Consider the following 12,978-nt stretch of genomic DNA (forward strand, 5'->3'; position numbering starts at 1 on the left):
TCCATTCTGCCAGCCTTTGTGTGAAGACAAGTTTACTGTCGCCTAACTCGTGTCACTGAACACACACTAGCACTCTGTGACCTTAATTGTGTCTGCATGCCGAAAAACTAAAATCTGATAAATGTGAACAACTTAACAGAACATCTTCTCTAGAATCTTCCTCACCCCACCCGAACCCCTGCATCAGCAAGTGTCCTCATCATGGCTGACTGTGCAAAACTCCAACTCTTAGCTGACGCTTACGAAGGAGGAACTTCCTGGGAGCAGACTCCAGACTAACAGTGGCTACTCAAGCAAAGTCACCTCCCTCTCCTGACTGTCTCGGGTGGTAGTAGACATGGTTCCTAGCCACGACTGGTTTTATTTATTTATTTATTTACTTACTTGCTTATTTTTGAGACAGGGTCTCCCTAGCCCTGGCTGTCCTGGAACTCGCAGAGATCTGCCTGTACAGTACTAGGTGTTGCAACTTGGTGCCTCTGGAAGCCCACCGCAGTAACTCGGCCTCTCTCCTACTCTCTTTCAGTCTCTCCCTGCGCACTTCTCTCTACATAACTGAATCTTGGGTGTCCCAAGGCCCAGGACTTGCCCTCTTCCCTTTCTCCAATCTTTCCTTTCACCCAGTGCTTTAACCCCACCCACATTTCCATGTGCAGACTGACAAACTCAGCGGCCAGCCTACATCTCCGCCCATCCAAGCCATGAGTTCCTGTGTGAGAGTAACAAGAGGAGGGTCAGCGTGTGGTCATGTCCTTCTGAGAAGGGAGCCATAAATAATACAGAATATCCAGGGCCAAGAAGATCAGGCTCAGGGCGGAAGGAATAGCAAATGGGCAGACTCACCTGTGAATAATAACAAGGCACATCACTCACTCACAGCCATCTATCTTCTTGCAACAAATTATAAGCCCCAGAAGATTGGGCATCTTTCAGAAATAACAAGTGACCAGATAAATGTGTGATCAGCATTGGCTCTGAGACCCTTTAGCCCTTCCCCGTGGGTGTCACCAGCATCTAGCACAGTGCCCAGCATGCAGCAGGTGCCAGCACGTATCAAACAAACCTTTCTTTGCAGCTGCTTCTCGGGAGTGGGGGTGGGGAGGAGCCAAAGCATTACCATCTTCAGGAAGAAAGAAAAGGAAAGACAGACAGACAGACAGACAGACAGAAAGCCATATAGCCTCGCAAAGCACTGTGGGAAAGATTTCAAAGCTGTGGCTCCCTGACAGGGGAATGCACTTTAAATACAGCAGCAATCCCTCCTCCCAGCGGCTTGCTCTTTGATTTTTTGTGGAAACATTTCTCTCCCCTATTCTTCCCCACCAACTCCCCCAAGGTGCTTAGACCTTAAACAGTGACATTCCTAAGTGCAGAGAGGGCTCAGTCTCTTAGACCAACCGAAAAATCAGTGATGGAACACATTCTCACTAGTGAATGATGTGACAGAATCCCCATGGCAGGCTAGAGGCTCGGGACCTGCTAATGCCAAGGCCCTGCTCCCCAGTAGGGGTAGCAGCAGTGAACAGGTAGAGTTTCAGGCTGGCAGAAACCCAAGGACAGACAGAGCAAGCAGCAGATAGGGTTGCCATGGACAAATTCCTAGAACAGGATCCCTCCCTTGATGTCCCACAATAGCAGAAAGGGTGCTTGGCAGACTGGTAAGCACGCATAGACGTCTATTGTGATCCCGCTCTGGCTACCCAATCTCTCCACAGATCCCTGGGGTCTGGCTGCCTGCCTGAGTCACCTTGTGATTCCTCATTTCGGCGAGGGGGAAGGAGGGGAACACTGTGTATCCTGAGAAAAGTGTGTCTGACACGCATGATCCGTTCCATCTGGGAGCATCATGAGTCCCATCTGGCTCCAGCAGATCCCAGCAAGCTGTCAGCTCCAACCCTCTCCAGCACCGTTCCTCCTTCATCTCCCCTAGAGAGGAAGACTCCTGTGAACTTCTCGCCTAGGCCCTGCCTTCTTTCCAGCATGGGTCTGGGTATCTATCCACCTTGGGGTTGGAGGGTCACTGGAGACCCTCTGCAGAGGGCAGGCCTCTAAGGAAAATGTGGGGTAATTTGTGGCCCTGATTTCAGATGCTGGGGATCCAACTCGGAGCATAGCGGATGCTCACCAACTGAGCTGCCTTGCAGCTTCAAAAGCCGACTTCCTGCCCCTGACCTTCTCATACCACCCAGAGCAGGGCCTGGTTTGTAGATACAGCTCCCTGTAGAAGGTCCTCTGGCGTGCCTCACTTGCTGGAGTCCCGAGATACACAACTGTCCTGTCTCCTGGCTGCTTTCCATCTCAGGCAGAACCTCTCACCCCAATGACCCCCTCACTCCCACCCCCAAGTCTTCTCAGGTGGGCCAGGCGAGCCCTGGCAGAGGCTGGGCAGAGCCCCAAGAAGCCTAGGTTTGGCTGATGATGTTTGCAAACATTGGAAGTTTCTCTTCCAGTGACTCATCAGAAGAGAGCAGAGTCCCTCCTTCTTCCTGGAAGGCAGCAGCGCAAGGCCAGCTCCAACCCCCGCCCCACACCCCCAAAAGTAAACAGCCCTCACACAGAGCTTTCTCTTCAAAACTCAGATATCACCCCAAAGATCAGCCATGGCAATTTGAGGGATGGGATTGTTTGAGGCCACAGAACAGCTGGGACCCAAGGAAAGGCAAGAGGAGGCTAGAGGCACAGCTGAGCATTCACAAACGTGCTGATGTGGGGCATGTTTTCCAGAGAAATACCTGCCCCCCTTTTCTCTTCCCCAGCACTATTTTATTTATATATTTATTTTTTCCACGACTGAGATAAGAGCTCATGTAGCCCAGGCTAGCCCTGAATTTGCCGAGTAGTTGAGGATGACCTTTAACCTTTGGTTCTCCAGCTTCCACCTCCCCAGTGTTGGGATTACAAGCACACAGCACTATGCCTGCCCGGTGTATACGGTGGCGCCAGGGCCTGAACCAAGGGTCTTGTGCATGCTGTGCAAGCACTTCAGCAACTGTGGCCCCGCCCCATCTCATCATTTAAAGTTACCAGCATCTTAAAACCTGAGCTAGGAACCATGGCAACGTTGCAGCAAGGATTTCAATGGTACACAACCTAGCCCTAGGAAACAACCAAACACACACACAATCAGACTGATTCAGATCAAAAGGAAGAAGGAAAAAACGGAAGACAGAAGATGTCTTTTTTTTGTTGTTGTTGTTTTTTTTGTTGTTGTTGTTTTTTGTTTTTTTACGAGACAGGGTTTCTCTGTATTGTTTTGGAGGCTGTTCTGGAACTCACTCTATAGACCACGCTGGCGTCAAAGTCACAGAGATCTGTCTGCCTCTGCCTCCCAAACAGAGCTGTTCCAGGACAGCCAGGGCTACACAGAAAAACCCTGTCCTGAAAAACCAAAAGTGAATAAATAAATAAAAAGTGGGAGGAGGGCTGGTGCTGCAAAAAGGGACTCAATGACCCAGAGCACTCACTGCTCTTGCAGAAGCCGGGTTCCCTTTCCAGCACCCTCGTGGAGACTTACATCCCCCTTTAATTACAGTGCCGGGGGACCCTATGCCTTCTTCTGGCCTCCGTAGGCACCAAGCAAGTGTGTGATACACAGATATACATGTAAGCAAAAACTCATACACATAAAATAAAAATAAGCAAAGATTTTTGAGAGAGAAAAATATTTCTCTATTCTTTCTCCCTTCACTACTCATCCAAGGCTGTCCCATCGTTGGGGACACTCGATGATTATTTGTACAGACCCACTCCTCTTATCACAGAATGCACTAAATCTTGTAGCAGAAAGAGGGCTAAGCTTTAGGGGAAGCAATTAGAAGCAACTACAGCGTGCTGGTGCAGAGGGGAGATAAGTTTGAAGTCCAGATACAAAAACATCTTAAATCTGCCTAAAACAAATGGAGGGATCCTATGCAGAGTTCTGGGAAGGCATTAGCAATCTCTGAAAGTCATTTGCAAGACAGAAGCCAGTGACCCTGTGGAGTGTGAAAGTGCTCACACAGGCTGGCACACAGATCTCTGCTGCAGACAGCATATCCCCGATCCCAGAGCTGGCCAAGGGAGAGAGGGCCCCTCCAAATCCTGCTGAAATTTGGCCTCTTGAAGGGTGGGGCAGGGACAGCTGTTCCAGCCACAGCTCGGGGGGTGGGGGTGGGAAGTGACAGCCCCCAAGAACTGCAAGAAGAGGCCAGCCGAATGCAGGGACCTGAGCTGGCATTGGGCCAGGACAATGGGATTAACTTCCCAAGCGCTGGCCAAAAAGGGCCCTGGGATTTTTATTTTTATTCGTTTTCCATTACAACTGCACGGCAACGCAAACAAGGCCCCAAACAAGGTGAGCGGCCATGGAGTCATTTTCCTTCGTGGGGTGGCATCTCAGTGCCACACATCTTGATGACCTTGGCTCACCCAAGGTTTAAAGTAGAGTGTTTGATTACCTCCCTCTCCAGGGACAATGGGAAAGAGGCATGACGAATGCCCAGCTAGCTCCATGTGCACACGAAAAGGGAAGTGCATCAAGGTGTGATCGTGGAGCCCATTGTACCCGGGACAATACCTTAATGAGAAACTGGTAGAAATCCAAGAAAGGAGAGGCCTCCTCCAGACCCCAGATCAGGAGCCCTAAGTACAAGGAATCAGAAGGAACACAGCTGCAGATGGCTAAATGTCAACCGAAAAGCAAGTGTGTGTGTGTGTGTGTGTGTGTGTGTGTGTGTGTGTGTGTGTGTCTGTGTGTGGAGGGGTGCTGTGCATCAGAACAGGAACAGGATAATGAGAGCCGTAAGAGAGGGCATCCCCCATACACAAAGGGGTGTTGGATCTGGTGATTTGCCTATTCCTCAGCTTGGAAACTGGAGACACAAAGTAAGAGAATTGCAGTCGTTGGATATTGACTATATGATGTCCAGCAAAGCTACTTAAAACTTGTTCACACTTTGTTGAAAGTGGATAGTGAGATAATTTAGCAGATTAGAAAGGAAGAAAGAAAGAGAGAGAGGAAGGAGGGAGGGAGGGAGGGAGGAAAAGAGAGAGAGAGAGAGAGAAAGAAAGAAAGAAAGAAAGAAAGAAAGAAAGAAAGAAAGAAAGAAAGAAAGAAAGAGAAGGCTGGGCGTTGGTGGTGCACGCCTTTAATCCCAGCACTCAGGAGGCAGAGGCAGGTGGATCTCTGTGAGTTCGAGGCCGGGCTGGACCGAGAGCCTCCAAAATAATACAGAGAAACCCTGCATCGTAAAACCAAAAGAGAGAAAAAAAAAATGTTTTGAGACAGGGCCTCACAAAGTTGCCCAGGCTAACCCTGAACTTGTGATCCTCCCAACTCAGCCTCTAAGTAGCTGGAATTACATGCCTGAGCCACCAGGCCAATATTTCTTTTTTAATTTCTACCACGGTACCCCACCCTTTGCTATAAGCCTTACCCCTAACCTTTACCCCATCACCTAGGTGAGCTCATCTTATCGTGCAATTCAACTCTGACTCCTTAGGGTGCTCTGGGCCTGGAAGCCCCACCCTGCTCACCCCTTGGTTAGTCTTCTCAAGGTGTTTCTAGATAGAGTCGGGCTCAGGCACAGGGTGCAATGTCTCTCTCTGAACCATCTCCAAGTCTGTGCTGGGTTGGGCTGGGTGTTTGCAATTCCCTAAAACTGGGAAGTATTGGGTTTTTTTGTCCCCCTCCTCTTTCTCCTCAGGAGGGAGAGGGAGATTTGACTGTCAGGAGGAGTCATCGATCTCATTCTGTCGTTCTGCTCTTGGGGCCACAGAAAGGATGAAACTGACTCTGCCAGGGAGTAGGTGCACAGAATCTAGATCTTTTGTGGAAACTTTCTCTTGCTTTTTTGTTGTTGGGTTTTTTGTATTTTTAGTCTTGGGGTCACTTGTGACTCTGAGCCGGTTAGTGCCCCAGTCTTCCAAGGGAAGGTCTAAACAGTGGCACACAATGATCCAAGTCACAGGGCAGGGTCAGACCTTCCCTTTGTCACATCAGACCAGAAAGCTGGAGACCCGTTGCTTTCCAGTGTCCCCACAGGTAGGCAAGCCAGCTATTCCTGGTCCAGTGCTCCCCTCTTATCTTCTACCAGGATCAGGCCAGCTCCGGTAGCCTCTGCAGTCCCTCCAGGGCTCATCCCATTAACCCAGGCATCAGACACATGGGTGTTCTGGGGTCCACTGGGCCTTCCTAGAATAGAGGCAGGCATGGAAGGAAACCCAGAAACCATCTGCCATCACTCTTCTTCCTCTGGAACGTTACCTTGCAGTTTCAGTGATGGATAGAAGGAAAGGAGGAGGAGGAGAGAAGTTCTAAAAACCTCAGCCTTCCTCTCAGTCTAAGAATTCTCAGGCTGATTGACGCCATGTCTGCTGGAAACAAGGGCAGGCAGGGACCTGTTAACAAACTGGCCTGTCCTGAATCAGCCTTGGGAAAATGAGGTGTCACCCCAAAAGAAATGTATGACAAACCTATTTTCCTCCCTAGCTCCCCCAAGGCTAAAGCAAAGAGAAATTCAATCGGAGATTTTGGTGCACTTAGTTATTGTAAAGACACCTCTTGTATCGCTCAGGATGACCTTGAACTTGGTCATCCTGTACCTCCAGAGTGCTGGGATGGCATTATGTGCCAGTGTGCATGTTTCTGTGGTGCTGGGGGTGGCGGGACATCAAACCTGGCTCTGTGCATGCCAGGCAGGCAAGCTCTCTACCACTTTGAGTTACAGCCCAACCCCAGTTGTGGGATACAGGAAGGTAGGAACAGGAAGACTGCTTTGTGTGGTTCTAACACGTGGACTGCGTTTCCTTCTCTTGATTATCCTATTCACATCCTACCAGCTTCACCTATAGTTAATAAAAAGTGTCTATAATAGAAGTCTTCACATATAACCAAGGTGGAAACAGACACTAAAATGACCTCCAGCTACTATGCCCTGGCTTTGTCCTGGGTGGCTTCTCTTCATCATGCCCTGTCTTCCCGCCACTGCCTCTCGCCTGTAACTGTGCGCCCTCAGACTTGTATTTGTTTCACCTGTGTGTCCACTACCAACTTCCTCCCCCCCCCTTTTTTTTTCTTGAGACAGGGTTTCCCTGCATTGCTTTGGAGGCTGTCCTGGAACTCACTCTGTAGACCGGGCTGGCCTCCAACTCACAGAGCTCCTCCAGCCTCTGCCTCCTGAGTGCTGTGATGGAAGCTGTGCTCCACCACCGCTGCTTGTCTCCAACTTTCTTTATGCAAACTTTTCATTCCTTCTTCCTCCCAGGATTTCCATAGTCTGCGTTAGCCTCAAACTGCAGCTCTGCTGTTGCTGCGTGGTTATTTTGTAGATAACTAATGCCTAGAAGCCCTTGACTTTAAGGAGTTTATTCTAGATAATCTGACACAAGCCAAGGCTTCCCTGTAGAAGGAATCTCACCTGTGAGGTAGCTTCTGAGCTTCCGGGCTAGCCTATGGATGGGATTTTCCCAGGCAACCCCCACGATTGCATTCGCCAATGGTTTGCTGTGACTCTTGACCTCCTGTCTCTGTCTGACCCATCTGTCTAGTTGGTTCCTGCTCGTCTCTGGCCCCTGGTACATGTGTCCCTTTGGTAACTCAAAGCATCCCGCATTCCTGACCATGGCCTGCATCTCCACCTTTGGGACTCTGTTCTTGGCTGTGTGAGGACATCTGGTCCCACGAGTCCCCTTCATGTCTTACATCCTTGCCTTCAGGCTCCAGCTGGAGTAGCCACCTCTGGGAAGCCCCTTGGCTACCTTGGGTCAGCCAGAGTTTCCCGGACTGCATCACACAGTGCCCTGTGACCGCTCCTTTGCCTTTCAACCCGGCTTTGTCCTGTTTGGCTCTCTGAGGTCGGAATGTGGCTTCTAAGCCGTCGTTTCCTTAATGTGTAACTGCTGCTTTGCCAGAGAACAGAATCAGATGTTTGAGGCTATTGCTGCTGGGTTGCCATAATAGTGCCATCGTGAGCTTTCTGCATCACGCTATAATTCCTGCCCTGCCCCTGACATTTTTACGGCATGAGCATCCCCTACCCCTGCATCATCTGAAGCTGGGACATGCGAGGATAGCAGAAGTGGGCTTTTAGAACTGGACTCTACCAAGGGAACGACAGTAGTTCGTAGTTGCTGAGGAGGTCGTATTGTCCAATCTCGAGGCTAGCAATCCCAGGTGCAGCAGGCAGGATTGGGTGACTGTGAGCAGTTGTGGCACCTACAGGGACACACTGCCACACAGGCAGCTGGAGCCTGGAGGTGGGGGGCGGTTCCTACATACGCTCTTCTGGACACGGAGGATGCCAGCATCTGCCTCACCCAGTTCCGGGTGGCATCTTCTGTACCCACTGAGCTCCGCCAGAGGAAGGGTCACACACCCAAGAGAGATGATGATGGCACATGCCCCTCGGGTGCCAAGGATGACAGGCCTCTTCGAAGAGCAGGAAAGCCCACCAGGATCTCAGAAGGGAGGCTGGGCAGCTGAGGCCACGGGCTCATGAGAAACCGAGGTCCTTTCTTTGGCCCCGTTGCTCTCTCCCCTCCCCAGAGAGCAAGAGGAATTTAAGTTTCCTGGGAAGAGAAAGCGGAGGGCACAGGCCTGCTGGCTCTACACTGGTCACTTCCTGTAGAGAGACCCTCCCTTTAGAATGGCCTGAGATGGCAGATTAGGTTGAGGGGAAATCTTGCACTCTGACCTTTTGGTCTCTGAGGTGTGGCAGTGTTGCAGGAGCCCAAAGAGGGGTAGGTGTGGCTGAAGGGGGTTGGGGGGGTGGGGGATGGGGGTAATAGTCCAAACAATGGCATATTACGACCAAAGTTCTGCAGGGTACAGCGAATGTGAAAACAGATTCTCCCTTCCCACAGAGGCCTCCCTAGAGTGACTGGGTACAGACTGGGAGGAGGGAGAGCCAGCAGGAGTGACAAAGCTGCCCTGTGGCAAGTGCTGGTGGATTTATGACTAATGAACGTGCAAAGGCAAGATCAGCTTCCCCACAGATCAAGGAAACGCAAATCCCATCAGAAGGAGAGAGAACTTCCACCTACCCAATGGGATTGCGTTTAAAGAGGCTTTCTGGAGAGTCACTTGGTAATATGTAACCAGTAAGGAGGCTGTTAGGGGATGATTCAGTCATTTCACTTCTAGGAAATGACTCTCAAGAAATAACAAGAGATGTGAGCCGAGGTGGCTTAAAGCTAAGCTAATCATAACAGTGGAGGAACCCGTGGGGGTGGGGGGCGCGTGGGGGTGGGGGATGCGTGAGGGTGGGGGGCACGTGGGGCGGGGGATGTGGGGGCGGGGTGGGAGTGGGCCTTGTGTGTCCGACAACAAAAGAATTACTCATCATGATAAATACATGGAGAATGTGACTTAGATGCTAAAAAAGGCCACCAGAAGCTGGGGACACAGCTCCACAGTACAGTTCTTTCCTGACATGCATGAGTCCTCTGGGTCCCATTCCCAGCACAGGACTGGGGGAGATGCTCACCAAAACAAACGTTTGTGCCCATGTTTCAGGATCCTAGGGACTGAGGACAAGCTCTTTAGCCTCACTGGGCCTCGCCATCCTTACCTACATGAATGCCGCATGTAGCTAACACTCTCAGAACTCCTGGCTTCTGAGACTAGACTGTGGAAGCCATAGTTACCTCAGTGCTGATAAACCTTTTAAATAAGCAGCAAATCCAAACTGTGTTTCAGAAACGATTCCTGAGGGCTGCTTCCAGAGGACCCAGGTTCAAATCCCAGCACCCACATGGCAGTTCACAACTGTCTGTAACTCCAGTTCCAGGGGACCTGACACCCATGGCAAAACACCAACGCACATAAAATAAAACAAACAAAAAAGAAATGGTTTCCAAGGCCTGGGAAGGTGGATCAGCAGGTGGAGACACTAGCCACCGAGCTTGAGTTTGATACTCTGGACCCTCGTGGTGGAAGAAGAGAACTGACCCCCCCTCAAATTGTCCTCTGACACCCACATATTTCATTGTGGGACTATACCTTCATTGAGGCCCATGTATCCACCTGCCTCCAAACCAATGTAAAAACAAATTAAAGCAGGGTGTTGGTGGTGTACACTTTTAGTCCCAGCACTTGGGAGGCAGAGGCAGGCGGATCTCTGTGAGTTCAAGACCAGCCTGGTCTACAAGAGCTAGTTCCAGGACAGCCTCCAAAGCCACAGAGAAACCCTGTCTCAAATGCCCCCCACCAAAAAAAATCAGAAAGAGATTTTTTATGAAGAAATGTTGATGAACTGAAACACTAAAGTCATAGGTAAATAAAAATATATATATACATACATATGTATATATATGTATAGTTGATCTGTGTGTCTGAGCCCACTTTCCAATAAGCATATACAGGCATTTCACAGACAGTTAAACATCCAATCTTGAAAGATTACCAGAGTTGTCTGAGTGGGTCATGGTGACTTTTCTTTTCCCCTTTAAACTTTACAGTATTTGAAACAGTGTAAAAGAGTTTCCTAAGGCCCTGGTGTGGGGAGAGGGTACCGGTGAACTGTGCCCTCCAACTGTGAACGTTTCTTTGCTGGTGTCACACTCTACAGAAAGCCCAGTCACCCCTGTGGTGTCCTGTGAAATATATAGACCAGGGTCAGACCAGCTCACAGGGTCTGATGGCCTCAGCAGACCTTTCCCTGGGTGGGCGCGATGCCACCAGCCACCGTATCTCCAGGAGATAACGGACATACAAGCACTTTACCAAAGAGAGGTGATCCGGGCAGGCTCACTCCAGTGAGAGGAGGTTCAGGACACATTCCATTAAGGAATTTCACACTCCCCTTCCTTCCCAGCATGTCTTTTTCCTATCCCCTAAACAGAAATATATTTAGCAACCCTATCTAAACCCTCTCCTTTCCCTTAATTTGATTAAGGAGCTGAGGGAACAGAACCCGAGATGGGGGGTGGGAGGGGGGCCGGGATCGGGTGGGTGAGCTGTGGACAGTGATTAGGGAGCGGAATGCCCATCTCAGGCAGGTGAGGCTTAAGTGTGGACAGCCCCAGTGCCTCCTGGCTCTCCATAAAGAGGCACAGAGGACCAAGGGAGGGAACGTTTTTATCAGGGAACGCTCTTCCCTGGAGAATGTGAACCAAACTAGGGAGGTCAAGCTTCAAGGATTAACTGAGGGAACAGGGGCCTTTACTAATAAAGGGTACGCTTGCTTCTTTCCTGGTCCTCTGCCTTCCTGGAGCTTCAGAGTCTTTGGGCTTCAAGGCTTCCCAGAGGCTGCACATTTTGAACTCTTTTTGTTTGTTTGTTTGTTTTGTTTTTTCGAGACAGGGTTTCTCTGTATTGTTTTGGAGCCTGTTCTGGAACTCGCTCGGTAGACTAGGCTTGGTCTCGAACTCACAGAGAACCGCTTGCCTCTGCCTCCCAAGTGCTGAGATTAAAGGCATGTGCCACCAACACCCAGCACATTTTGAACTCTTGCTATGAGTCTGGGAGCTTTAATGGTTGTCCGTCTGTCTTCTTTCTTTCTATCTATCTATCTATCTATCTATCTATCTATCTATCTATCTATCTATTTATCTATCTATCTGTGATGCTGGAATGGGATTCCAAGACTTGTACTTTGTAGCTCAATGCTCTACTACTGAGCTACAACTTTATTCTTATAAAATGTATTTATTTATAGACAGTGTCTTACAGATCCCAAGTTGGTCTCCACTTCCATATATAACTGAGAATGACCTTGAACTCCTGATCTTTCTGCCTTTATCCTGAGTGCTGAGATCATAGGCACAGGTACCAAATCCAATTTATGCAGTGTGGGGTATAAAACCCAGACCTTTACTTTTTTTCTGATTACATTCACTTGTGCACACGCTTACGTCCATGCATGTGCCATGGTGCACGTGTGGAGGCTGGAAGACAACTTTATTTTGGGAGCTGGTTCTCTCCTTCCACCATATAGGACCTAGGTATTGAACTCAGGCCGTCATGTTTAGTGGCAATCACCATTACCCTCTGAGCCATTTCACTGACCCTGAACTGAGGCTTGATACGCATGTTAGGAGAGCACTCTACCAGCCGAACTTTTCCCTGCCTTGAGTAAACTTACTCTTTTAAGTAAATTATTGTTACCCATGAAGACGATGCTGGCGGAGGTATCTGGGCAAAGGTAAACAGTTAGTGTGTATGAGAACCAGGACTCTATGTTACTTCATCAGTCCACTGCTCTCCCTGGCAAATGCTATCTATCCTTCTGGGAAAACAAAGGCAGTTGTCATCAGTCCAGCCCTATGTGCCAGGCTCTATTTGTCATCTCAGCCAGGAATGGTGGCCCACGCCTTTGATCCCAGCGCTCTGAGGCCAGTCAGGACTACATAGTGAGTCCCCATCTCAAACAAATGTCCTTTCACTGTCGCCTCTATAAATTAGGCACTACTAACAGCCTCCTTTCTTTTTCCTTATATTTCTTTGTTCCCCTTCCTTTATTTCTCTTATTTTGCTTTCCTATCTCTTTCATAATTTATCTTTATTTTATGGTCATTGGTGTTTTTTGCCTGCGTGTATGTCTGTGTGATGGTGTCAGAAGCCCCAGAGCTGGAGCTACAGACAATTGTGAGCTGCCATGTGGGTGTTGGGAATTGAACCCAGGTCCTCTGGAAGAGCAGCCAATGCTCTTAACCACTGAGCCATCTCTCTAGCCCACTTTAGTTTTTAAAAAATTCTTGTGGATGTGTTTGGATCTGCATATGCCACAGAGCATGTATGGAGACGAGAAGACAGCTTTTGGGAGTACGTTCTTTTCCTTCTACCATGCGGGCTCAGGGGACTCGAACTCAGGTCATCAGGCTTGGCAGCAAGTGTCTACCTGTGGAGCATCTTGCCAGCCTCTTTCTATTCAGTTTTGCAGTAAGGGCTCACTGTCTATGCTCTCTAGCCCCGGCCGGGCTCAAACTCATGGTCTTCCTTCCTCAGCCTCCACAGTGCTGGGTTTCCAGACCTGAGTCACCACCTCTGACTCCAGTAAC

The sequence above is a fragment of the Mesocricetus auratus genome, unplaced genomic scaffold, assembly GCF_017639785.1.
Source record: "Mesocricetus auratus isolate SY011 unplaced genomic scaffold, BCM_Maur_2.0 Super-Scaffold_100025, whole genome shotgun sequence".
Classification (NCBI taxonomy): domain Eukaryota; kingdom Metazoa; phylum Chordata; class Mammalia; order Rodentia; family Cricetidae; genus Mesocricetus; species Mesocricetus auratus.